At 40.2% G+C, this 25369-nt stretch overlaps 1 long non-coding RNA gene across 3 annotated transcripts in view; it reads left to right on the plus strand.

Annotated features, from left to right (window-relative positions):
• Nucleotides 1-25369, plus strand: part of LOC121038178 (uncharacterized) — a 125979-nt gene that overhangs the window by 88034 nt on the left and 12576 nt on the right. For all 3 annotated transcript variants that reach the window (XR_005794201.1, XR_005794203.1, XR_005794202.1), the window contains exon 2: nucleotides 22501-22741. This is a non-coding gene — a long non-coding RNA (uncharacterized LOC121038178). The remainder of the gene's footprint in view (nucleotides 1-22500; nucleotides 22742-25369) is intronic.

The following is a 25369-nucleotide window of genomic DNA, read 5'->3' on the forward strand; positions in this document are numbered from 1 at the left end:
AGAATAGAATAGAATAGAATAGAATAGAATAGAATAGAATAGAATAGAATAGAAACTCTATGTCATGTCCACATTTCTTTCTAGCTTCAGATCTATTTATTCATTTGCGTTTAGGAAGACCTACATTCTCTTAAAACCAAACATGTCCAAAATGGAACTTATTACTGCTGTCCCTCAACTTGTTTCTACTCTGGTGTTCTCTACCCAGCAAATGGCACTACCATTTATCTAATTGTGTAAATCAGTGGCTTAGAGTTACGTTGGACACTTCTCTCTCTTTCACCCTGTAAGTGTAAACTATTTTTCTCCTCTGTTCTCAATACTTCTGATACTAGATGTGTGAGAGTTTCACACCATGCAGTTCTCTAATTCTCAATGATACTGACAGGGTGTCCTACAAATTTAATTCTGACACTATTATCTGAAGATAGATTTTGGACTCTGTTTCACAAGATTTTCCACACTTGCCATGGAAAGTATTTTTCCATACTTTCCATACATGCCAACCTCAAGTCTAGGTTGCTACCTGTACCTCTGGCTGATTGGCTATAAATTAGGGTTCCTAGTGGAGCCTGGGTGGCTCAGTTGGTTAAGCATCTGACATTTATTTATTTATTTATTTATTTAATTTAATTTAATTTAATTTTATTTTATTTTATTTTGAAAGGATGGAGGGGCAGAGACAGAATCCCAAGCAGGCTGTGCCCTGAAGCATGGAGCCCAATGCAGAGCTGACAGCACAGAGCCTGCTTGGGATTCTCTCTGTCCTCCCTTCCGCCCACCTTCTCTGTCTCTCTTGCATGTGTGTGCTCTCTCTCTCATAAATAATAAAAAAATCAGGGTTCCTATGGGCGCCACCCCCCAGCACCTCCATATGTTCACTAACCCAGAAGCTTACCAAATCTTGTTCAAGAATAATCTACAGCTCCTCCTTCCCAGCATTGGTGGGTGGAGCTGAAAGTTTCAAACCTCTTATCACTTGGTCTTTCTGGTGACCAGTCCCATCCTCAGACTATCTAAATAGGTCCTAGCCTAAATCACTCATAAGCATAAATCTGGTGTGAATAACAAAAAGACACTCCTGTCACTAAGGAGGTTCCAAGGGTTCTATGAGTTCTGCCAGAAACTGGACACAAAGACTAAATATATTTTTTATTATACCACACACCCTATATACACAATTAATCACTAAGCTTAATTCTGACATAATATTAAGCTGGGATTATTGCAGTGATTCCTAGAGTGGAGAGAGAGAACTCTGAGACTCTGGTCTTCTTCCCACCAATCCGTGCTCTATGGCCTTGTGTTCTGAATGTAGACCTGATCATGCTACTTTACCTTCTAAAACTCTGTGGGTCCTCTTTCTTAGGGCATAAGAATGAGGACATAATGTTATTTTTCCACTTCTTTTCTTGCCACTCTATTTCCTTGCATTCTCCACACCAAACCATACTAAATTTCTTTTAACTCCTAGAATGAACTGTGCCCTTTGTCTTGCTTCCTGATTTTACAAGTGCAGTTTACTCTCTCTTGGAACAGTTTCCCCTTTTCTCTACCTCTGTGCGTGTCTAACTTGATCTTCAGGTTAAGCCAAAATATCAGTCCTCAGGAAATCTTTTCAGCATCCCAAGGGAAAGCTAATTACTCCCTCTATGTGCTTGCATAGCACACACAACTTTACCTTGGCTCTTATCACAGTGTGTTGCAATTGCCTATTGCCTATATCCTTGTTTGTGTCCCTATCTGTGGTGTAAGTTCAGTTAAGGCAGGAACCATGGTTACGTCATTCAAGGTTATATCTCCAGCATTTGGCATTATTTTTGAGATACATTATAAGTGATTTTAGGCAAATTTTTAAACCTTTTTTTGTCTTTCAGCTTATCAGACTGTAAAATGGGAATAGAAATAGTACCTGTTTTACAAGGTTGGTCTGAGCAATGTCCATATATTTAGAACTTAGAGTGAAATAATACTCAGGGGCTGTCTCAGTATTCATGTTTGAACAAATTCTGTCATCTAACTTTGGAAACCTCCCACCTTGGCTCACAAAATCAATGTAGAGACAGCAGAGCCTAATAGTTAAAATATGGATTCTGAAGCCAGGTTGCCTGGTTCAAATGCGGGTTCTTCTGTTTACTAGCTTTGTGACCTTGGGTGAGTTATGCCTTCAGTGCCTTCTGATTTACTCATCTATAAAATGGGAATAGAAATTGTATCTACCTCATAGGGTTGTCTTGTCCCTGGCACAGAGTAAGGACATTGTAAATTTTTAAGTGAAGTAAAAAATAGTAGTAAAAGTACACAGACATTTGGCATCATGTGATTATCAGTGACAGTTGATATGGAATGACTTCTCCCTGGGTCATTGAGCTCCTGCTCGAACACCAAAGCAGGCCGACATCAGTGGCTCATTTATTGGCTATCCACACCTGCCATTGAATAGGTTCCAAGACCCAAACTTTGTAATGGAATGCAGCCAGTTCTCTAGGGGAGTACAATGTCTGTGAAGCGGGTGGATGAGTACTGATGACTCTCAGGTCAGGATTCACATAATTGCAACAATTTGCAATGCCATTTAATGGCAGCAGGTGTAGGGGATAGAATAGGTTTGAAGGGGCCACCACAGGTGGGCTCTCCACAGATGTGAACTTTGTGTCTGGGGCTTGACAGACTTCAGGATTATTTCTGACAGTGGGAAGAACAACTGCCCTTTGCCTAAACTCTTGTCACACTAACTCTGAAGGCAAATGCTGACATATTTGTGATAGCTCAGTTCATTTACCTTGGAAAGCACAAATGTTCATAATTAGCTCCCAGTTATTCAACATGTGGCCTCTCTTCTGTTCTCCCTCCTACTGTCTAGCTTTTGACAGTTTCTGTATGAAGTAACTCATGCATAAGAAGGCCTTAAATTAAATATGTCCCTCTTACTGTTCACTGATAGCTTTGGTGAGGGGATTTTAGGCCAGAAAACTAAAACCATTGGCCAGAACAGAGTTTGAACTAGCCTTGTGTTTTAGGTTGAATTGTATGCACCTCAAAAAGATATGTTGGAGTCCTAACCCCCATTACTTCAGAATGTGATCTTATTTGGAGATAGGATCTTTACAGAGGTAATGAAATTAAAATGAGGTTATTAAGGGCATCTGGGTGGCTTGGTTGGTTAAATATCCGACTTCAGCTCAGGTCATGATCTCACGGTCCATGAGTTTGAGCCCCACATCAGTCTCTGTGCTGACAGCTCAGAGCCTGGAACCTACTTCGGATTCTGTGTCTCCCTTTCTCTCTGCCCCTCCCCCACTCACACTCGGTCTCTGTCTCTGTCTCTCTCTCTCCCTCAAAAATAAACATTAAAAAATTTTTTAAAAAATAAAATAAGTTTAAAGTAAATAATAAATGAATTAATGAATTAATAAATTAATTAAAAATTAGGTTATTAGAGTGGACCCTCATCCAATGACTGGTGTTATTTAGGAAAAAAAGGGGAAATTTGGGCACAGAGATAGACATACATAGAGGGAATACAATGTAAGGAGATACAGGGAGAAAACAGCTGTATGTAAGCCAAGTAGAGGAGCCCAGATCAGATCCTTCCCTCTCAGCCCTCAGAAAGAATCAACCTTGGCAAAACCTGACCTTGAAAAATGTAGTTTCCAGAACTGTGAGACAGTACATTTCTGTTTGGTACTTTGTAATGGTAGCCCTAGGAAACTAATACTGGATTTAAATTGTTACTTAGGTAAGTTCTGTATAAAAGGAACCTATGTATCTGTTGGGCCAAACATTTATGAAAGGTGTTTCACCACAGAACAATTTTGTCATATAACACATGGAACATCCTTTGGGAATTACTACCCATAGTGTTTTTGATGTTCTAGGAAAAGATCAAGGAGACTGTTCAAGTGGAAATCAGGATTAAGACAGTGGGGTGGGAGACAGAGTCCTTAGAATTTCCTTAGGATGGACATTATAGTCATTAATCTAAGGCAGGTGATGTCAGACTAGATAATTCTTTGCTGTGGGGGGCTATCTTATCCATTATAGGATATGTAGCAGCATCCTTAGCCTGTACCTGGTAGATGCTAGTAGTGGCTACCTCCCACTCATGACAATATAAGTGTGCCTAGGCATTGCCAAGTGTTCCATTGGGGAGCAAAATTTCTCCTGGTTGAGAACAGGTAATCTAACGTTACTTAAAAAGTTGGCAAATTAACACTTATTTTCCATATTAAAAGCACCAAGATTTAGAAGTGAGTCAGGAGGTTGAATTGAGTGTGTGTGTGTGTTTGCATGTGTCTTGGGGAGGGATAAGGTAGAAAGATGGGAACCTTCATGGAGTCATTTGCAAAGAGATGCAGAAAAGAGGTACAAGACAAATCTAGGCCCCTTTTACTTTGAGATCTCTGTGAGTTTACTGGTATCTTAGTAACTTTCTCATTTTTGTTGATTTTGTTATTGATTGGGTATGCCTCATTATAGCAAGTGTTAGTAAAACTCTTATGACAAAAAGAATATGTGTGTTTTAAGGAACAAAAACGATGAACAAAGGTACACACATAAATAATCTAGACTTGGTAGAAGACTTGAACCAAACCAAGCTCCTTTTTGCCTCAGAATCTTTGCATGGGCTACTCACCTACCTGGAATGCATTTATCTTAGGATCTTCTCAAACATTGCTTTCAAGGAAAGACTTTTCCCGACCCTTCTCTCTAAAGTAATGCTCCCTGAGGCATAAATTTATTTTCTTAACCTCAGTGGTTAATTTTATTCCAATCAAGGGACAAAGATTTTTTTTTGAATTTTATGTACTTTCCTGAAAATATTTTCTTGTCTGTTGTGTGTATGTTAATTTCACCCATGTTACTAAAAAAATTGGTATCATAAAGTTATGTATGAAATAAAGAAAATCCTCTTAAATACATCTCGGGGGAAAATATCAAGTGGGCCATTTAGTAATTTATATATTTTTAATAGACTATAATACAATTTCTGGTTTGAATCAAACATACACACATTTTGCCATTAGTGTGTTTTTCATAAATTAACAATCAGTTATTAGGTATAAAACATTGTGTTTTTTAGAACCAGGCTCAGTGATTTGTTAAAATTATAACCATGTCAGTGTATTTTTTTTGTGTGTATCATTTTATATAATTTTCATAGTGGTTGCACTGAGTGTGTCAGTATGCAAATGTGACTTACCACCATCTAGTGGTATCAGCATTTACCACTTCCCAGTGAAATGTTGAACCCTCACTTCTGTTTAGGTCCCTTTCCCTTTTCCCCTTTTAAATATCATCGTCTTGAGTATCAGATAGTGTTATCATTTTTGTCTTTATTACCAAATATAACTTAGAAAACTTGTAAGAAGGGTAATCTATTCTGTTTGCCCATATTTCTGCTCTTTATGTTGTTTCTTCTTCCTTCCTGATGCCACAAGTTTCCTTCTTCTGTCATTTCCTTTCTGTTTGAAGAGCCTGCTTTAGCTGTTCTTTAAGGGTAGGTCTTCCAGCAACAATTTTTTGTTGTTGTTGTTTTCTTTCATCTGAGAAGGTCTTTATTTCCCTTTTTATTCCTGAAGGATAGTTTTTCCAGATATAAAATTCATGGTTGACAGTTCTTTTTCTTTCTCAGCTCTTGAAGTATGTTCTCCTTCCTTCTTGCCTCCATGGTTTTAGATGAGAAATCTGAGAGATATTCTGCCATTTAAGTTGGTGTCCTCTATAGGTAATATAATTTCCCTCTGCTTTTGGTTTTTCTTTGGCTTTCAGTTTTCAGAAATTTGGCTTCAGTTTGCATTTATTTTATTTAGGATTCACTCACCTTTTTGACTATGTGGCTTTATTTATTTACTTTAATTACCAAATTTGGGATTTTTTAGCCATTATTTCTTGGAATACCCTTTTTAAAAATTTTTTTTAATGTTTATTATTTTTGAGAGAGAGACAGAGCATGAGTTGGGGAGGAGCAAAGAGAGAGAGGGAGACACAAAAACAGAAGCACACTCCAGGCTCTGAGCTGTCAGCACAGAGCCTGACGTGGGGCTTGAACCCACAAACTGTGAGATCATGACCTGATCTGAAGTCGGACACTTAACCGACTGAGCCACCCAGGTGCCCCTTGGAATACTCTTTTAGCTATTCTCTTTATTGTCTCCTAGGACTCCATATATTGGATCTTTTGTTGTTGACCCCCAAGTTCTTGAGACTGTTTTTTGTTTTTGTTTCGCTTTATTTTTAGTCTATTTTCTGTTCATATGGGTAATTTCTATTAATCTAGTCTCAAGTTCACTGATTCTGTCCTGTTATCTCCACTTTGCTACTGAATCTATCCAGTCAGATTTTAAACGTTTGGTTATTGTATTTATTAGTTCTATAATTGCCATTTGGTTCTTTCCTTTAACTTCTAGTTTTTTGCCGAGATTTAAAATTTTTTTATTTGTTTAAAGAGCATTTTTAATTCTTATTGAGGCATATTTAAGGATGGCTGCTTTAAAATCCTTGTCGGATATTTCCAACATCTGATTCATCTAGGTGTTGGTGTCAGTTGATTGTCTTTTCTCAAGTTGTGATTTTCTTATTTCTTGGTATGATGGTTTGTATCCTGGATATCTTGGTTATTACATTAGGAGACTTTGAATCTTATTTAGTATTTTATTTTAGTGGGTAGTCACCCTTTTTAGGTTTAGCATGAAAGTCCTGGCCTACTTTTGTAGGCTGTGATTTCAATGAAAATCTAATTTTCAGAGCCTTTGTTGTACTATTTTTGGTCTGATTGGTGTCCTTGTAGTTTTAACAGATCCCTGCTGGTGCTGCCTGAGTGGGTTGAAGAAGCTTCCCCAGGCTGCAAGGATTCCTAGTAAAGACAAAAAGCACTTCCTGGATTGACCACTTGTGTCAGAATCCTGTCTCCTTCAGAGAAGGTTGTCTTAGGCCCAAGGAGGAAGGAAAGTCCTTGCCATTAATTCCAGTATAGCTCCAGATAGATTCTTCTTGCTGGTTCTGTAGGTTTGCTCAACCCAGAAATTTTGTATCATAACACCCTATTTCCTTCATAGCACTTGCTGTCTGAAATTGTATTTATCTATTATTTTGCTTTTAGTGTCTGTTTCCCATACTAGAAATAGCTCAGTGAAAGCAGAGTTTTTATTTTTATTTTTTAAAAATTTATTGCTGTTTCTCAGAACCCAGACAAAATAAGTTCTCAATAAATATTTATTGAAGGAAAGAAGAAATCCTAAGAGGTAGAGAAGATAATGACAGCTATAAGGAGGAGGGAGAGCATACTGAAATCTTAAAATATATTGTCCATTTGGACAAGAGGGCTGAGATTTTTTTTAAAAATTGTTTTTATTTTATTTTGTTTTTTTTTTTGAGTAGGGATTTAAATTTTTATTCTATTTATTTCTTGATTAGCTCAATAAATACTTATTGAGTACCGATTAGGTACCAAGCACTGTGCTGGGGATTTAAAGGTGAGAAAAGAATTCTGTGCTCTGTTGGGCACCACAGACTATGGAGGAAAGACAGGAACTGAAAAATAAATGACAATGCAGTGTAGGTGATGAAGGAGAAATGCAAGTTGTGGGGCAGCAGGTCTTATCAGGCTCCTGTGGGTGGGGAGGGTTCTCCAGTCTTTCACATCCGCAGAGTGGATGGAACACTGGGAACTCCATAATCTTAGAATCCTCACCATCACTAACGCTGTTTGAACACTTTTTAGGTGCCAGGCACCCAGCCATTGTTTTCCAAGTCCTGGCATCTTCTCACTCTCTCTCCCTCTTTTTTTTTTTTTTTTTTTTTCCTTTTTTTAAGTAGGTTTCACACCTGGCATGGAGGTGAACATGGGGCTTGAACTCATGACCCTGAGATCAAGACCTGAGCTGAGATCAAGAGTCACATGCTTAACAGATGTAGCCACCCAGGTGTCCCTTTAAGCCCTGGCTTCTTTAACCCCCACACCAATCTTTTATCAAGGGTTCTCTTATTGTTACTCCCCTATTTTATAAACAAGGAAACTTGTCCCTTGCTCCCTTGTTCAGGGAGGTCACCTAACTGGTAAGGAGTGGAGCCCAGTGGCTGCTTCCAGGGCCCATGCTCTTAAACCCCACCACTCCCCCCCACCCAGGGAGGAGAGCTCATCTCTACCTCTCCTCAGCCTTGTGCACTTAGGTCAGATTCCCCCTGCCTCCTTGGTGTGCTGGTTGCCTGAATTGCCTTTCTGTAGCTTCATTTGTACAGAAAGAGTGACATGAACAGGTTCTCCTGACCCAGGATTGTTTTGATGGAAAACAAAATGCTGTTCATAGTCAATGCTGGGATCAAGAAGATCATCTTCTCTAGGAACTGAGCCCTGGATAATGGTCCATCTGAATTGCCTGAGGTTCTTTACGCCTCTAATGTCCATAGGTGTGGAGTTAGTACTGGGTGTTCCCAACCTAATGGGCTATTCATTTCACTGATGGCTGCTCCCTTCCTTCCTCAGGTTCTTAGATTCATCTTTGAGACAACCATTCCAAAAGAGGGATTTGATGATGTAGAGATTAAGAGGGCAGACTCTGGAGCCACATAGATGGGCTCAAAACCTGGCTCTGTCACTTATTGGTGATGTGACCTTCTGTGGCCATGTGATTACACAGCTCACCTGCAGGTGATACTCTATGTGGTTCCTGTGGCACAGGTGGAAAGTCAAAGGACCACTTCAATACTACTACAAAAATACCTATAGCTGTTGTTTATTGAGCACTTACCATGTGCCAGGCACTGGGCTAAGTAAGTACTTTCTATCACTGTTTCATTTTATATGCATAGTCATCCTAGGTAGGTGGCAATTTTCAAAGATAACTACCCAGTATTTTCCATCCCACATGCTGTTCTCACAGGGTGGTAGTATCCCTTCTCCCTGAAATTGGGTGGACCTTTGTGATTTGCCTTGACCAATAGAGTACAGCAGAAATGATACTATGTGACATCCAAAACTAGATCATAAAAATGCCATGTACTTACTTTGCTCTCTTGGGTCATTTGTTCTTGAAACCCGACCACTTCATTGTGAGGAAGCTCAGGTCACATGCAAAGGCCCCGTGTAGGGTATTCCAGCTGATAGCCCAGATTATATCCCACTAAAATGCCAGCATTAATTGCCAGATTTGTGAATGAGGATGCCTTCAAGGTGTTTCCAGCCCAGTCACTATCTGATTGCAATTGCATAAAAGACTTTGAGTGAGAACTACCTAGCTGAGGAAACTGAGGGTCAGCAAGGTGAAGAAGCCATGGTCACGTGGCCAGTAAGTGGCAGAGCTGGGATAAGAACCCAGGATCCTTAAAGTCTTGGCTGGAGAAATGATGCAAGGGGATGATTTATGCACAGACGCAGACTTCATCTGTTGTTCCAGAGTGATCCAGCTGGGACCCCAACCTCAGGGGCTATTGACAGATTTATTTCTACACATTTATTGAGTTTCTCTTCTAAACCAGACACTCTGTTATGACCTGTGAATTCAAATTCAAAGTGAATAAACAATGGCTTTTGTCCTCAAGGGGCCTATGATCTAGGTGAAGAGACAGACTGTTGATTTCTTCATTCTTGTGTATTTTCCAACATTGGCAAAGACCAACGGGTGGCTATATAAAACATTGAAAAGATTACCTGGCCCAAGACAGTCTGTTCTACCTCCTCAACTTTGAATTTCTACAAAGATATCAAAATGAAATAGGAGTAGCTGGTTATTTCCGTATTTAAACAAAGGTTCTTCTTGCATGACTGCTCTGAAAAGGAGTTCTAAAGACCTTAAGCCTTTTTACTTGAGTGGAAGAAATGGTGTCTAGTATACCAGTAGCCATCGGAAGAAGGAGGTAGGTGGATTCCTTCCTCTCTGCTGTATTTTCACATATATTTGTTGGGTAGCAATCATATGTACTAGGCTAGAGATACAAAAATAAGACAAGATCCTTGCTCTGAGTCTAATGTGGAGGGAGATGTGAAAAGTGTTATAAGACCGTAAGATGGTCACTTCAGTGGAGGTAAGGATAGGTGTTGGGGAAAGACAGAGGAAGAAGCTCCTCCATCTGCGGTGGAGTCAGGAAAGGCTTTCCAGGGAAGTTAGGCTTTGAGCTGGCCATAAAGAATGACAACTTGCCAGATATCCAACCAGGAGAAGGGCAGCCTCCTGGCGGCTGGAGGAAGGAGGAGCCTGTGTAAATAGTCAGGGAGGCATGACATGTTTGAATATCTATAAGAAATTTAGTATTGTTGGTTTAAAAAAATGTAAGAGGGCCAAGAGGTGGAAAAATAAGTGGAAAGTGAAGTCTGGGAGCAGAATACAAGGTCCACTGTGTAGGTACAAGTATTTGTCTTTTATGGTTTGGTGTGCTGGTTCTCTAGCTGCAATTAATCTGGGAGCCTTTTAGAAAAGACGAGTGCCTGGTCTCAGTTACAAAGATTTTTATTTAGTAGGTGTAGGGTGAGGCCTGAACATTAGTATTATTTTCAAGCATTTTTTTGGAATAAATTATACATGTTTGTCTCCATTGTGCTGTTCTTGTTTCTCCCCATGTATCTTTTCTTTTGTGCATTATTTTTGACCCTGTTTCCCTAACTCTTGATTGGCCATCATGACTCCAATCTAGCATCACTTACTTCAGGAAGCCTTTCCTGATCTTTCCTGGCTGAGTTATGAATCCTTTTTTGTTGTTCCATAGCACCTTGTACATAATTTTCAGTGAGATTGGTGTCCAGTTGACTTAGTTTGGTTTTGGACATAATACCATGACTGAATTATTACATCCAGACTGGCTCCAGTGGAGGAGGCAAAATTGGATGCTAATATCAGAAGGGTGGTGGCTACTAGGCATCAAAATAGCAAATATATTTTTCAGTCTTATATAAACCTGCATTGTTCCTGAAAATACTTAAAATGGTTGTCTTTCTACTGGAGTAGGAGTTCCCTAAGCACAAATACTATGTAGTACTGACCTTTGTAATTTTTTAAATGTTTATTTATTTTTGAAAGAGAGAGAGAGAGAGAGAGAGAGAGAGAGAGAGAGAGAGAGAGAGCAAGCACGCAAGCAGGGGAGGGGCAGAGAGAGGGAGACACAGAATCCCAAGCAGGCTCCAGGCTCTGAGCTGTCAGCATAGAGTCCAATGTGAGGCTCAAACTCAAAGAACCATGAGATCATGACCTGAGCTGAAGTCGGACACTTAACCAACTGAGCCACCTGGGCAGTCCTGTGGTATCGACCTTTGAATACTTAGCTCCAAGTCAGGTTCCTGGCCCAATAAATGTTGAATAAATGGTTCCTGCTCTCAGATTCAAAAATGTAGTTTATTCTGAAGTCTGCTCTGAATACCATTCATCCTTTCTAAAAGTTAGTTTCCACTTTATTCTTTCATGCCCCCAGGACTTCAAGGATGGGGGAAAAATTTGCACAATGGCTTTTGAAATTATCATCAACCAGAAAACATCTCTGAGAATTTTATTAGCTCCTTTCCGTTTGGCCTCTTGAGAAATGCGAGGATCAATGATAGGAGAGAGGCAGGCAGGCCCAACAGTTGGCATCCAAACCCAATAATTCCATGGACAAGTACCCTTTGTCCTGGCCAGAATTCATGTGATGATAAGCAGGAAAGTAGAAGTTCCTGGACTCAGGTTGAGAGGTGCCCAGCACAAATTAAATTGATTGGGTCAGCTGGCACTGTGGAGGTAGAAAATGTTGTTTTATTTCTGCCTTATCTGCTGAACTTTCTCTAAGGGTCTCTTTTAACTTACATTTTAAAATTGGAGGGAGAAAAAAGCTGGCAGGCAAGGAAGTTTACATTTAATTGCTAGTTTGTAAGCAATTTTCCTAAGTCCTAGGTCATTTCAAAGTTGCCATTTAATGGGTATTGTAGTGTTTCCCTGGAAAAAGCAATGTATTCCATCAAACTCACTCTCCTTCAGGGGCAGATTGGATTTGGTTTTATGAATATAATGAGTTTTCCATAAGGTTTACTTTCCTTTCCACATAGGGTAGTATGATTCATAAAATAAAGTTTTTATGCTTTCATTATTCTTTCCAGAATAAACCCCATTTCCTACAGCTATAATTCCCATTGTAAATCAGCTAGGTCCTTTTGCATAATACTGTGCATTGGATTGTTATCTTGTGTAGCCACATTAAATGTCACAACATGCATTGGAATAAGATGAAAGGGAAGAAGGGAGAGGAGTAGGAGGAGAGAATAGATGGCAGAGTAGCACCTGGGGGACTGAATCTCCCCCTGCTCCACAAAGACCATGTCTCCAACACCCAGATATCCACTGGAGCTCTGGCAAGGAAGATGGAACAGATGGGTGAACTTTTTTATTGAACTGACCATCTCCAGAGACGTTTCCTCCGAGTGATCAAAGCACTCTTTCCAGTGCTGAAGAATGAAGGGTTTCCCTCAGAGCTACTGTCTCCTTTCCTCCTCTGTCCCTCATTGGCCAAAATTTATCTGGGCAGATTGGATTGCTGGACTGCTTATTTAATTTGATAGAAATTGTGAGTGCTTTAGTGGCCTACCTATCATTCATTCTTCATGTGCCCTCTCACCCCCATGGTAGCAGCACCTTTATTTTCCCTTGGAGTAAGGGAGGGAGGCAGGTAACCAAGAAAACTGCTTACCTGCATTTCTCCCATCTGAGACCTCACAGCTGGCTTACAGGAAAGAGTCCAAATTCTTTGGCATGGGTTACAAATAGGCAGCATAATAAAAGGGTATTTTGGGAATAATAATTTGGCAGCCAAAACCAGAGACAGGGAGTAAATTAGTACTCAATTAGAACAGTTTGGCAGGATATGGGCCTCAACCAGGAAGATGTTGTGCCAGAACTATTATTTATTATTTAGAGAGAATTTGGCCAAAGAATATACGTACACTGAGAGCCCGTTAGGAACCAGGCCCTATGCTAAGTGCTTTACGTATATTATCTCATTTATGACAAAAGTAATTCCCTCTTTAAGAGCACCCACACTTTTTTGCTGCGGCACCTTTTACAACTGGTAACTATATATTTATTTGTGTGCTTAGTTTTAATGTCTCACTCACTCACTAAGTTTCTTTTTTCTTTTTTTTAATATAATTCATTGTCAAATTGGCTTATATACAGCACCCGGTGCTCATCCCAACAAGTGCCCTCCTCAATGCCCATCACGCACTTTCCCCTCTCCTCCATCCCCCATTAATCCTCAGTTTGTTCTCTGTATTTAAGAGTCTCTTATGGTTTGCTCCCTCCCTCTCTGTAACTATTTTTTTTCCCCTTCCCTTCCCCTATGGTCTTCTGTTAAGTTTCTCAGGATCCACATATGAGTGAAAACATATGGTATCTGTCTTTGTCTGACTGACGTATTTCACTTAGCATAATACCCTCCAGTTCCATCCACGTTGCTGCAAATGGAATGATTTTATTCTTTCTCATTGCCAAGTAGTATTTCATTGTATATATAAACCACATGTCCTTTATCCATTCATCAGTTGATGGACATTTAGGCTCTTTCCATAAAAGCACTGCTATAAACATTGGGGTACATGTGCCTCTATGTGTCAGCACTCCTGTATCCCTTGGATAAATTCCTAGCAGTGCTATTGCTGGGTCGTAGGGTAGTTCTATTTTTAATTTTTTGAGGAACTTCCACACTGTTTTCCAGAGCAGCTGCACCAGTTTGCCTTCCCACCAACAGTGCAAGAGGGTTCCCATTTCTCCACATCCTCTCCAGCATCTATAGTTTCCTGATTTGTTCATTTTAGCCTCTCTGACTGGTGTGATGTGGTATCTCAGTGTGGCTTTGGTTTGTGTTTCCCTGATGATGAGTAATGTTGAGCATCATTTCATGTGTCTGTTGGTCATCTGGAAGTCTTCTTTAGAAGAGTGTCTATTCATGTCTTCTGCCCATTTCTTCACTGGATTATTTGTTTTTTGGGTGTGGAATTTGGTGAGTTCTTTATAGATTTTGGATACTAACCCTTTATCCGATATGTCATTTGCAAATATCTTTTCCTGTTCTGTCGGTTGAGTTTTAGTTTTGTTGATTGTTTCCTTTGCTGTGCCAATGCTTTTTATGTTGATGAGGTCCCAATAGTTCATTTTTGCTTTTATTTCCCTTGCCTTCAGACAAATGTCAAGTAAGAAGTTGCTGCGGCTGAGGTCAAAGAGGTTGTTGTTGTTTTCTCTCCTAGGGATTTGATGGTTTCCTGTCTCACATTTAGGTCTTTCATCCGTTTTGAGTTTATTTTTGTGTATGAAAGTGGTCCAGTTTTATTCTTCTGCATGTTGCTGTCCAGTTCTCCACCATTTGCCAAAGAGACTGTCTTTTTTCCATTTGTCCTGCTTTGTCAAAGAGTAGTTGGCCATACATTTGTGGGTCCAATCCCGGGTTCCCTATTCTATTCCATTGATCTATGTGTCTATTTTTGTGCCAATACTATACTATCTTGATTATTACAGCTTTGTAGTAGAGGCTAAGTCTGGGATTGTGATGCCTCCCGCTTTGGTTTTCTTCTTCAGTATTACTTTGGTTATTTGGGGTCTTTTATGGTTCCATACAACCTTTAAGATAATTTGTTCTAGCTTTGAGAAGAATGCTGGTGAAATTTTGATTGGGATTGCATTGAATGTTTTAGATTGCTTTGGGTAGTACTGACATTTTAACAATATTTAGTCTTCCAATCCATGAGCATGGAATATTTTTCTATTTCTTTGTGTTCTTCTTCAATTCCTTCATATTCCTTCTTCAATTTCCTTCATAAGCTTTCTATAGTTTTCAGCATACAGATCTTTTACATCTTTGGTTAGGTTTATTCCTAGGTATTTTATGGCTCTTGGTGCAATTGTAAATGGGATCAGTTTATTTCCCTTTCTGTTGCTTCATTATTTCCACCCACTAAGTTTCTATCTATGTGCCTGTCACATAGTAGATGTTGAAAATGACTATGTCTTAGTTACCACTCTTGTGCAACCTAGATTCATGAGAAGAAACTTCATGGAATTCTAGGAAAACTGAATAAGGACACAGAAAGGGGCTAAGCCAGGCAGCTCTGGGAACCTCACCAACTTGATCACTAGAGAATTTGGCCATTAACTTGACAGCTCCTAATGCTTCCACACTAGTGCTTTCAGTTTGAATTCTTGAGAGAAAGATTCTGACTGGCGCAACCTAGGTCAGGTGTCCACTCATGATTCAATCAGCTCTGATAAAAAAGGTGAAGTAACATAGTAGGTGCGTGTTGGCAAGATTCTGCCTGTGTGTGTGTGTGTGTGTGTGTGTGTGTGTGTGTGTAGGCAGTTCTCAGAAGAAGAGGGTTACCGGGGCTGTGAAGGTAACCTAAATGGTGTTTACTATGATACAGTACTGGAAGGAAGAATGTGACAACAATGTATAGATGTTTTTGAAAAGAAATGCATTGCAGCACTGTGTCTGGATTCCAGGGTTCCATTCCTAGACCCAGTACTTCCTATGTGATCCTGGGCAAATTACTTATCTCTCAGTCCTTCATGTCCTTATCCACAAAGTGAGGATCATGACAGTATTAGCTACTTGGACTTGTTACAAGTTTTAAAAGAAATAGTGCATGTAAACCATTTAACAGTGCCTAGCGCTGTGAGCACTCAGCAGATGTTAGCGAGCATCATTCTTGAAATGGAAGATTAGGAATATCTTTTTTCCTCTTAATGAAATAAAGAATCCCATCAGGACTCTTCTAGGGTAGTTGACTTCTGGGACAGAGTAGGGCTTAGTGTGCTGAAGAATTTCAAATTTGGAGAGAGAGGATTTCAACAAGTCCCAAATGTTCATAAGATCATTTGCTCTTCAATTTTAACTGTTATTAAAACTGCAGCAGATTTAACATCAGTCTCCACAAAAGCCCTTAAAAAAATCAGTTTTCTTACTTGCTGGATGCACTGGCAGCAGAGGACAGAGATTGCAGTTCAAAAGCATAAGCTCTTCACCCAGACGCAAAATTGAAGGCCAGGACCCATAGACCTGTGCTAATGGGGAAGTGATTGAGTTAACCATTTTGGCTGTTCGAGGCTCCTGACCTAATCACCTACTAATGCTTTTTTTTTTTGTTTAATGTTTATTCATTTTTGAGAGACACAGGGGGCGGGGAGGGGCAGAGAGACAGGGAGACACTAAACCCGAAGCAGCCTCCAGACTCTGAGCCGCCAGCACAGAGCCCCCAGCACAGAGCCCTACGCAGGGCTCAGTCTCACAAACTGTGAAATCATGACCTGAGCCACCCAGGCGCCCCTCACCTACTAATGCTTTATGTACAAGGTGAAAAATCTCGTAATCTTGTAGCTGTTATAGCAGGCAAAACAGGCAATTGGATATGCTTATGGATCTATTTGAATTAAAGATCATTGCTTTTATTTTTTCACATTTAGCAACATATTATAACCTGAAACACATATTACAAATGTCAACCTGCACTTCTCAAAGCCTAATGAATTACTTTATGAAGGTCACAAGGGGCAGTGAGAAACAGCTTGGATAAGGGCCCTTCAGAAACTTTGTGGAGTGACTGTACTGTCAAATGTGTGGTTTTCTTTCAATTTAATCATGTCCTGCTTTTTGTTCCCTAAGGTCTGAGTTCTTGTTTTACATGCTGAGGGATTTATTGATAACAACCTGTATTTTAGGTCAATTTACATAAGGGAGATTAAAATTATGATAATTCCTTTGCAATTCTGATTGTTGTTTTTTTTTTTTTTAAAGTAGGCTTCATGCCTAGTGCAGAGCCCAGTGCAGGGCTTGAACTGACAACCCTGAGATCAAGACCTGATCTGAAATCAAGAGTCACAAGCTTAACCCACTGACACCCAGGTGCCCCCGATTGCCTTTTGATTATATTATTTTCTTTGGTTGTCAGGTCATTTATCATTTAAATGCAGGTCAACGCAGGTTGAGCATTAAGGTGAAGGATTCTCCTTTAAAAACATTTCACTCGAGGGGCGCCTGGGTGGCTCAGTCAGTTACGCATCCCACTTCAGCTCACATCATGATCTCTTAGTTCCTGGGTTCAAGCCCTGTGTCGGGCTGTGTGCTGACAGCTCAGAGCCTGGAGCCTGCTTCTGGCTCTGTGTCTCCCTGTATCTCTGCCAGTCCCCTGCTCATGCTCTGTCTCTCTCTAAAAAATAAACATTAAAAAAAAACCCTAAAAAAAAAAAACCAAAATAAAAACATTCCATTCCAAGTTTCAGTGTTAGTACTGGAAAGCAATTTAGAGATTGCTGGCCCACACCCTATGTACTGAAGATGAGAAAACTAGATACCTGAGAAGTTACATGATTAATTCAAGGTCACTCATCTGTGTAGGGCAAGTGATGGACTCTGGATTAATAGATGAAAGGTGAATCCGCTGAATGTCATGATCAAAAAAGAAGTTATACATCCTATAGAAAAGTTGGTTACTGTGACGATTATTTTGTTTTACACTTTGTGGCTTTGATGTTGCGTAGACAATTCAACTTTTTGTATTTGTTCTCCAAGGTGCTTAGATAAATAAAGCCCTCCAACTCAAATATAATATTAAGAAAAAGCAAATGAATTGATGTATGCTCTTATTAAAGTGGTAATCATTGGGAAAAGCTAAAAAGCCTCTTTGCAGATAGGTCTTGCTTGCCTTCCTTTGCCCATTTCATATAGAAATCTTACTTGGGGAGCATTCTGACCCTTCTAAAAAACATTAAAATTTTCTTTTTATTATAAAGTATACCATATATGCAGAACAATGTATATAAACCTATGTGCATAGTTCAAATAATTGTAGTTTTGCCTTTTTAAAAATGTGTTTAAAAGATTTTTTTAATGTTATGGGGTGCCTGGGTGGCTCAGTCGGTTAAGCATCTGCCTTTGGCTCAGGTCATGATCTTGTGGCTCATGAGTTCAAGCCCCATGTCAGGCTGTGTACTGACAGCTCAGAGCCTGGAGCCTGCTTCGGATTCTGTGTGTGTGTCTCTCTCTACCCCTCCCTGCCCCTAACTTTCTTTTCTCTCTCTCAAAAATAAATAAACATTAAAAAAATTAAAAAAAATTTTTAATGTTTATTTATTTTTGAGAGAATTTTTTTTAATGTTTATTTATTTTTGAGAGACAGCACCGTGTGTGCGTGTAAGTGGGGTAGGGGCAGAGAGAGAGACACAGAATCTGACACAGGCTCCAGGCTCCAAGCTGTCAGCACAGAGCCTGACACCAGGCTCCAACTCAGAACTGTGAGATCATGACCTGAGCTGAAGTCAGACACTTAACTGACTGAACCACGCAGGCACCCCCAAAAATGTTTTTTTTTAATTTATTTTGAGAGAGAAAGAGAGTGCACACATGCAAGCGAAAACACAAGGGGAGAGGGAGAGAGAAAGAAACCCAAGGAGGCTCCATGCTCTCAGCGAAAAGCTCAGTGTGGGGCTCCTTCTCACTAACCATGAGATCACGAGCTGAGCCGAGTGAAGAGGTGGACACTTAACCGACTGAAGCCACCCAGGTGCCCCATTTGGCTTTTCTTTATAGAATCACACCTGTTTGTATTCTTCAACAAAAAATGAAGTATTAAAAACTCTGTGTTTTATAAAATGGGATCATGCAGTGAGTATTCTTTCATTCTACACTACATTTGCATGTTATCTTTCATTCTGCACTTGTGACAGTCATTTGTATTGTTGCATGCAATTGTAGTTTAAAAAAAATTGCTGTATGGTATTGCAGTTATGTAACTGTTCTACAATATATTTACCCATTCTACTAAGGATGGGTATTTAGGTTGCTTTCAGTTTGTGTCTATTATGAATGATGTATTACAAATAAATCTGTATATATCTTCTGCTGAACACTTACAAGGATTTCTTTTATTTTTTAATTTTAATCTATTAAAAAAAATTTAATGTTTATTTATCTTTAAGAGGAGAGAGAGAGCGAGCAGGGGAGGGACAGAGAGAGAGGGAGACACAGAATCCAAAGCAGGCTCCAGCTTCTGAGCTGTCAGCACAGACAGAGCCCAATGTGGGGCTCGAACCCACGAACTATGAGATCATGACCTGAATCAAACTCAGATGCCCAACTGACTGAGCCACCCAGGTGCCTTTACACGATTTCTATAATGTTTACATCTAGGAGGGAATTGCTGGGTTACAGTGCATGCTCATAATTAAATTGATTTATAATAATTATTATAAATGCTCTTTTCCAAAGTACAGTTTATCTTATTTGCAGAGTCTGCATTTATGATTTCTCCTACTTGACAGAATTCATCTGTAACTCCAAAGTCTATACTCATGCTGTTTTCATGGTGAATTACAGACAGGTGCAGGGTGGTAAAATATTTTGAGTTGCCAGTGTGCACACTCCCAGCTGAGGCTAAATAAGGTGACAGTGCCTTCTTGTTTCAGCCCTCTTACTATAAACAAGTATCCTTTATATGTCTGTTAGTGCCAAGTTTTTCATATTTTTGTGCTTTTCATTGATTTCACCATTTAAAATGGCCCCCAAGTGTATGCAGTGCTGAAGTACTGTCTAGTATTCCTAAGCACAAGAAAGCTATAATATGCCTTACAGAGAAAATATGTGTTTTAGATGTTTCCTTTAGGCATTAGTTATAGTGCTATTAGCCATGAATTCAATGTTGGTGAATCAACAATATATATTAAATAAGGTGTCTTTGAACAGAAACACACATAAAACAAGTTTATGTATTGATTGGTTGACAAAAACATTGTGACTAGAGACTTGCAGAGAACTATTCCTTTCCTTCCCCCAGGAGCAGTGGGTTCACCATTTGCTAATTCAGTGTTTGTGGCAACTTTATAGAACATAACTACTCCCGATAATGAGAATCAACTGTAGCTGGATATATTTGCACTTCTACCAGCAATGGATGAGAGTTCCCAGTGAGCCACATTCTTTTATTTTTTCCAATGGGCCACATTCTTGAAAACATTTCTTAATGTCAGATTTTTAAAAATTTTTCCCATCTTGTACATGTGCAATAATATTCCATATATATGTCCTTTTAAGTTTATTTATTAATTTTGAGAGAGAGCATGAACAGGGGAGAGGGGCGGAGGGAGGGAGGGAGGGAGGGAGAGAGAGAGAGAGAGAGAGAGAGAGAGAGAGAGAATCCCAAGTAGGGGTTCTCTCAGCAGGAATGTCAGTGGGAGCCTGACATGTGGCTCAATTTCAAAAACTGTGAGCTATGTCCTGAGCTGATATCAAGAGTCAGACCCTCAACCAACTGAGGCACCCAGGGGCCCCTCCATATATATATATGTTTTGTGATAATTTTTCCCAATCTGTGACATGCCTGTTCATTCTTACTAATTATGTGTGTGATTCTCTTCCTTTTCCTTCCTCTTCTAATGGTAGCAGTTATTCCCTTATGAGGCTGCCATAAAACAGAAAATAGAGGGTATAGAAATCAGAGACTATGCATGATTCACTTCCTGTAGGTTTCTGTACTCCTTCAAAATAAAGATTCTTATACGTCACAAATTCACTTTATAGACAGTAAATTCAGATTACATATTAGAGTTATACTGATCCACAGCCTCAGTGTTTTTTGTTGTTTATTAATGAGCTAGTCAGGGGCCAGGCACAGATCTCTAGTGAAATTAACAGTGAGCATTTTCCATTTTTGGATTCGTGGGTTTGATCTCTTTATTCATGGATCTTGTCAGTAGCACCTGTGCTTTAATTTATTTCTATGACCAACCAGGTAGTAACTGAAATCCTGCTGTTCTACCTATGCTAGGTGACATGGGGTAGGCAAAAGACATATAGGATTTGGCTTTTGCCTGCTGTAATCTGATAGCACACTTGAGCAGACAGGACCTGTGTGACTGCAACATACCATAGAATATCAAAGTGCATAGTACAGACATTTAGAAGAGAATTTAGATTTTTTTTTTCCAACGTTTATTTATTTTTGGGACAGAGAGAGACAGAGCATGAACGGGGGAGGGGCAGAGAGAGAGGGAGACACAGAATCGGAAACAGGCTCCAGGCTCTGAGCCATCAGCCCAGAGCCTGACGCGGGGCTCGAACTCACGGACCGCGAGATCGTGACCTGGCTGAAGTCGGATGCTTAACCGACTGCGCCACCCAGGCGCCCCTAGAAGAGAATTTAGATTTAAACATGTGTCAACCATTGATACACAACAAGTGCACAATAAGTAAAAAGGGAGATTCTTATTCCTTATTTGGCGATCGCATTATCCACCTTTTTTCAGCTTTTATCTGAAAGTACTATTTATGTATTTATTTGCTTTCTTACATTTTTGTCTGTCTACCCATATGAGTGTAAATTTCATGAGCTGCTCAGGTTTGCTATGAGGAGAACACCTTGTAAACAAATAGTTACACATTTGTGGGATAAACGATATATGAAAGGGGTATTCTTTGTGCTATTGAAACATGGGCGAGCCTGTGGCCTGGCCTCAGCGTACAGAAAGAACTTTCTAGAAGAGCTAACATTTGCCCTGTGCAGGAAAACCTCAAGCATACATTTACTGACGTGGGTAGATGGATCAAAAGGAGTGCATATTTAACATTTTGTTAGATATTGCTAACTTGCTACATTGTGTTTTGAAGAAAGAGTAGGAGTTTATCTGGCAGAGAAAGGTACAAGAAGGATGCTATTCTAGGTGCAGGGAACAGCAGGGGCGAAGACATGGCGTGTACAAACAATTGTGCAGTTTGGTGGGATGTGTGGTGGGGAATGGCCAGACACAGGACTGTAAAAGAATTTTGGGCCAAGTTAAGACTTGGGTGCGCTAAAGGCAGTAGGGGCAGATCTCTCAGTGGAAGTAATTTACATCAAACTTTAAAATGTGAATAGGATGTGAGGTAAAGATGAGCAGGGACATGGATTCATTGTTGTGGATTGTATCTTACCTTCCCCCCCCCCCCCCCCCTTATTTCCTGGATGCCTGCCTTACCTTCCCACCATTTATTGAGTACCTGTTACATGCCAGTCACTATTCTAGGCACTGAAGAGAGCGAGGCAAAGTTCTGCTTTCATGGAACTTGCATTCTAGCGGAGGAGATACAGAATGAACAGGTGAAAGAAGGAGAGGAAGGAAAGAAGGAAGTCCAGATGATGCCATGGAGGAAATTGTGAAGTGAAGTTCGAGTGCAGGGTGAGAGGAGGGGAGGGTGGCTCAGACAGCCTGGAGGGCAGATGTGGCACTTACCTCCTGCCACAGCCCTGCCCTGCCCCAGATGGTTGCAGCCTCACTGATCGGCCAGGATATGATTTCTCTCCTCTCTGAACTCACCTTCTGATCTCGTGATACCATCTCTTGCTGCCTTCTACTTTTCATTTTTCATCTCCTGTTCCTTGTAAACTCCTTGAGGACAGGCTGAGCTTTTCCATGTTTGATCCCACACTAGAGCACAGTGCCTTGAAGCACAGAACTCCAATTTTAAAACCATTGCCGAGAAACTTAGCAAATTACATTTGTGTTTTTCTTCTCTTCTCTTGATTTTCAGGTCATTGCATGAAACATGGTCACTGTTGCATCCTTTTGCTCCAGCTGAGTCGTGCCCACCTGCGTCTTCAATCTTTGCGTTGACAGCTACATTGTTCCACTCTCCAAAAGACGAAGGACCTCTCAGATTGTGCTCCTTACCTCATAATGAGAATTAGCAGCAGGCCTGGATGGATTCGTAAGCAATGTGAGCCTGCTCTCCTGCAAATGTCTTTAATAATAGATGATGAGAAAGGCAGAAGGTGCGACATATTCATTTCTTTATTATAGAATGTCCCTGTGGGTTTTCAGTGCCTAAATTTAAACTAAAAAAGAAAGAAAGCTATAATTTTGGGCACTTTGTTTGCAAGGAAACACTTTCAGTGTGGAGTGCAATAATGGCTCTTTTGGTTTCAGATGGATTTCCAGAGTTTATGGAGGCAACTTGTTTCTTGGTTTAATTGGAGATATTTTTAATAAGGGTGATGTGAGATTATTTGTGACCAGTTGATTTAAGCAGGAAATGGATTATTATTAGAAATACGGGTTAGATCCATCTTGAAACCTTCAGAAAATTATAACTCTAAGCCTTTGTAGGAGAAGTTATTTTTTTCTAATATGGCAGTAAAGATGTGGTGGTACCGGCTTTTAGAAACGTGGGGTGTTAGAACTGGAAAAAGCATTACTGATCCAGCCTCTTCATCCAGTAGATGTGAAAATGAGATCCAGAGCCATAAAAGGACTTACTGAGAATCACTTGTCCCAGGCAGTGATTGAGGCATGCTGACAACTTAGGTCTTTTAACTTGTGCACATTTCCCTCCATCTTCGATATGTGATAAGTAAAAGAGCTTGGTGGACTGTAAGATGTTATACATATGTGAACTGCTATCATCCCATCATCTCAGTGTGCTGCCTCTTATCCTCATTTGACCACTGTGGGCCTTAGCTTACTTGTGTATAAAATAGGTGACCTTAGTTGATATCCCACTTCTCTTCTATGCCTAGAATTCCATTCTTTCATGACTCTTTTTTAAGAAAATAGAGATTGTGATTGGGAGAACCTTGGAATTCACCAAGAACCTCTAGACTTTTGCCTCCATTGACTCTTCTTCTGCAGTCTCACCTCTTGCCACATCATGCCTATCTCATTCCCTGACCTACTGGCTGAACTAAAAGTACAGCTCCCCAAGTGTCCCAGGTTTTCTCATTATCTCAGACCATCTGCACATGATGTGCCCTCTGCTGTCTCTGCCCTGCTGACTCCTGTTTGTTCTTTAAGGCTCGGTTTGAGCATCAGCTTCTCAGGAAGCCTTTCCTGATGTCCTCTTATAAGCTTCTCCAGAACCCAGTGCTTCCTGTAGTAACTGTCTACTTAGATCTCTCATTCTCTCTCCTTCCAACCTGTGAACTCTTTGGTCTGAATACCAGTGTCTGCACTGTGTCTGGAATATAGGAGAGGCTCAATAATTGTTTGTTTTTAATAATACGTAGATAGATTGCTGATTGGTTTTCTCCAGGAGATGACGAGCAGTTCCACACTAATGCCCATGTCTTGTTTTTCAGCAGAGTTTGATTTCTGGGTACTGGATGGTGGGCACAGCCCATCTATGTCTTGGATGGAATAATGAGGGTATTACGATTCTTTTTCATGAGCCACCTCTGAACATTGCCCCTGTGAAATCCTTTGGTGCCATTTATTGGTGGAAGAAGCTCAAGGTGAATGAATTCTGAGCCTTCATCACTGAGGATAGCATGAAGCTAGTCACTTGCCATCTGGCATGGCCTAAGCCCATGTTTCATGGAGGGGGCTCCGGAAAGATATGTTGCAGACCCAAAAAATGAATGGCTCCTTGTGAGTTTACAAGATCTAGTGTACATTAGCAGTCTCTTTAGAATTCTGAGGAGATAGGTGTAAGGCTTCTCTCTGCAGCTGGAGGATGGGGAAAGGTCAGCCATTCTCCAAAATTCTGAGATTTCTCCGTCTGAGTTTGCTGAGTTGCTTCTAAAGTATGTTAACTCAGGCTGCTGCTAATTGCTGCTAGTTACTGGTAAATTGCTGGCAGTAGCAAGTGGCTGTCCTGGAAGAAGCCAAGGCATATCTTAAGACAGCAGGAGTGGGGATAGAACACTGTAAATGGCACTAAGGTTCCAGAAGACCCAGAAGCCTAGTCCTAGGCAGCCCAACAGGCCCATTAGCAGGGAAGCCCAGAAGGAAAAGCCCAAGGCCACTGAGATTATGGGAATGGTGTGATTCTGGGAGGAACGGGGATTCTGGTGTGTTAATTTTCACACAATGAATGAAAGCTGGCCACTAAGCTTGAGGAAAGTTGTTTCTCAACACCTTAGTGTGTCTGAATTCTGAAGGAATCTAGAATAAAATAAGATAAATAATACCAGATGGAAATAAGGAAATTCAAGATTGTGAAAATTAATGGAGGATATGTACACAACATGCAATATAAAAGTAATTCCAGACTGTTGAAATTACTTAATTGTTGGCTTTCTCCTCCTCTCTCCAGCATAGTTGTGAGGGAAGCTTTTCCCCTTCATCTCTTCTTTTCTAGGCCGGGGTGGGGATGTGGATGTGGGCAGTCCTTTCTATTAACAGAGGGAGAGAGAGGGAGAGAGAGGGAGTGAGAGAGAGAGAGAGAGAGAGAAGACAAATGAACATTGCTAACCCAGAATTCAAGCAGTGAGGCTCTTCTACCCTATCTGTACCCTATCTAAATGTGTTAAATTACCCTGATCACTTTTCTCTTCTTTCTCTCTGTGTGTTATAAATGGATTTTTAACAAACCATTCCACGACTTCCTCATAGTATTTTTGGCATTTTTGGTAGCCTGAAATGGCATCAAGATAATTTTCTATAGGACACTGGTAGATATTGGC

The sequence above is a fragment of the Herpailurus yagouaroundi genome, unplaced genomic scaffold, assembly GCF_014898765.1.
Source record: "Herpailurus yagouaroundi ecotype Mexico unplaced genomic scaffold, PumYag 165, whole genome shotgun sequence".
Taxonomy (NCBI): domain Eukaryota; kingdom Metazoa; phylum Chordata; class Mammalia; order Carnivora; family Felidae; genus Herpailurus; species Herpailurus yagouaroundi.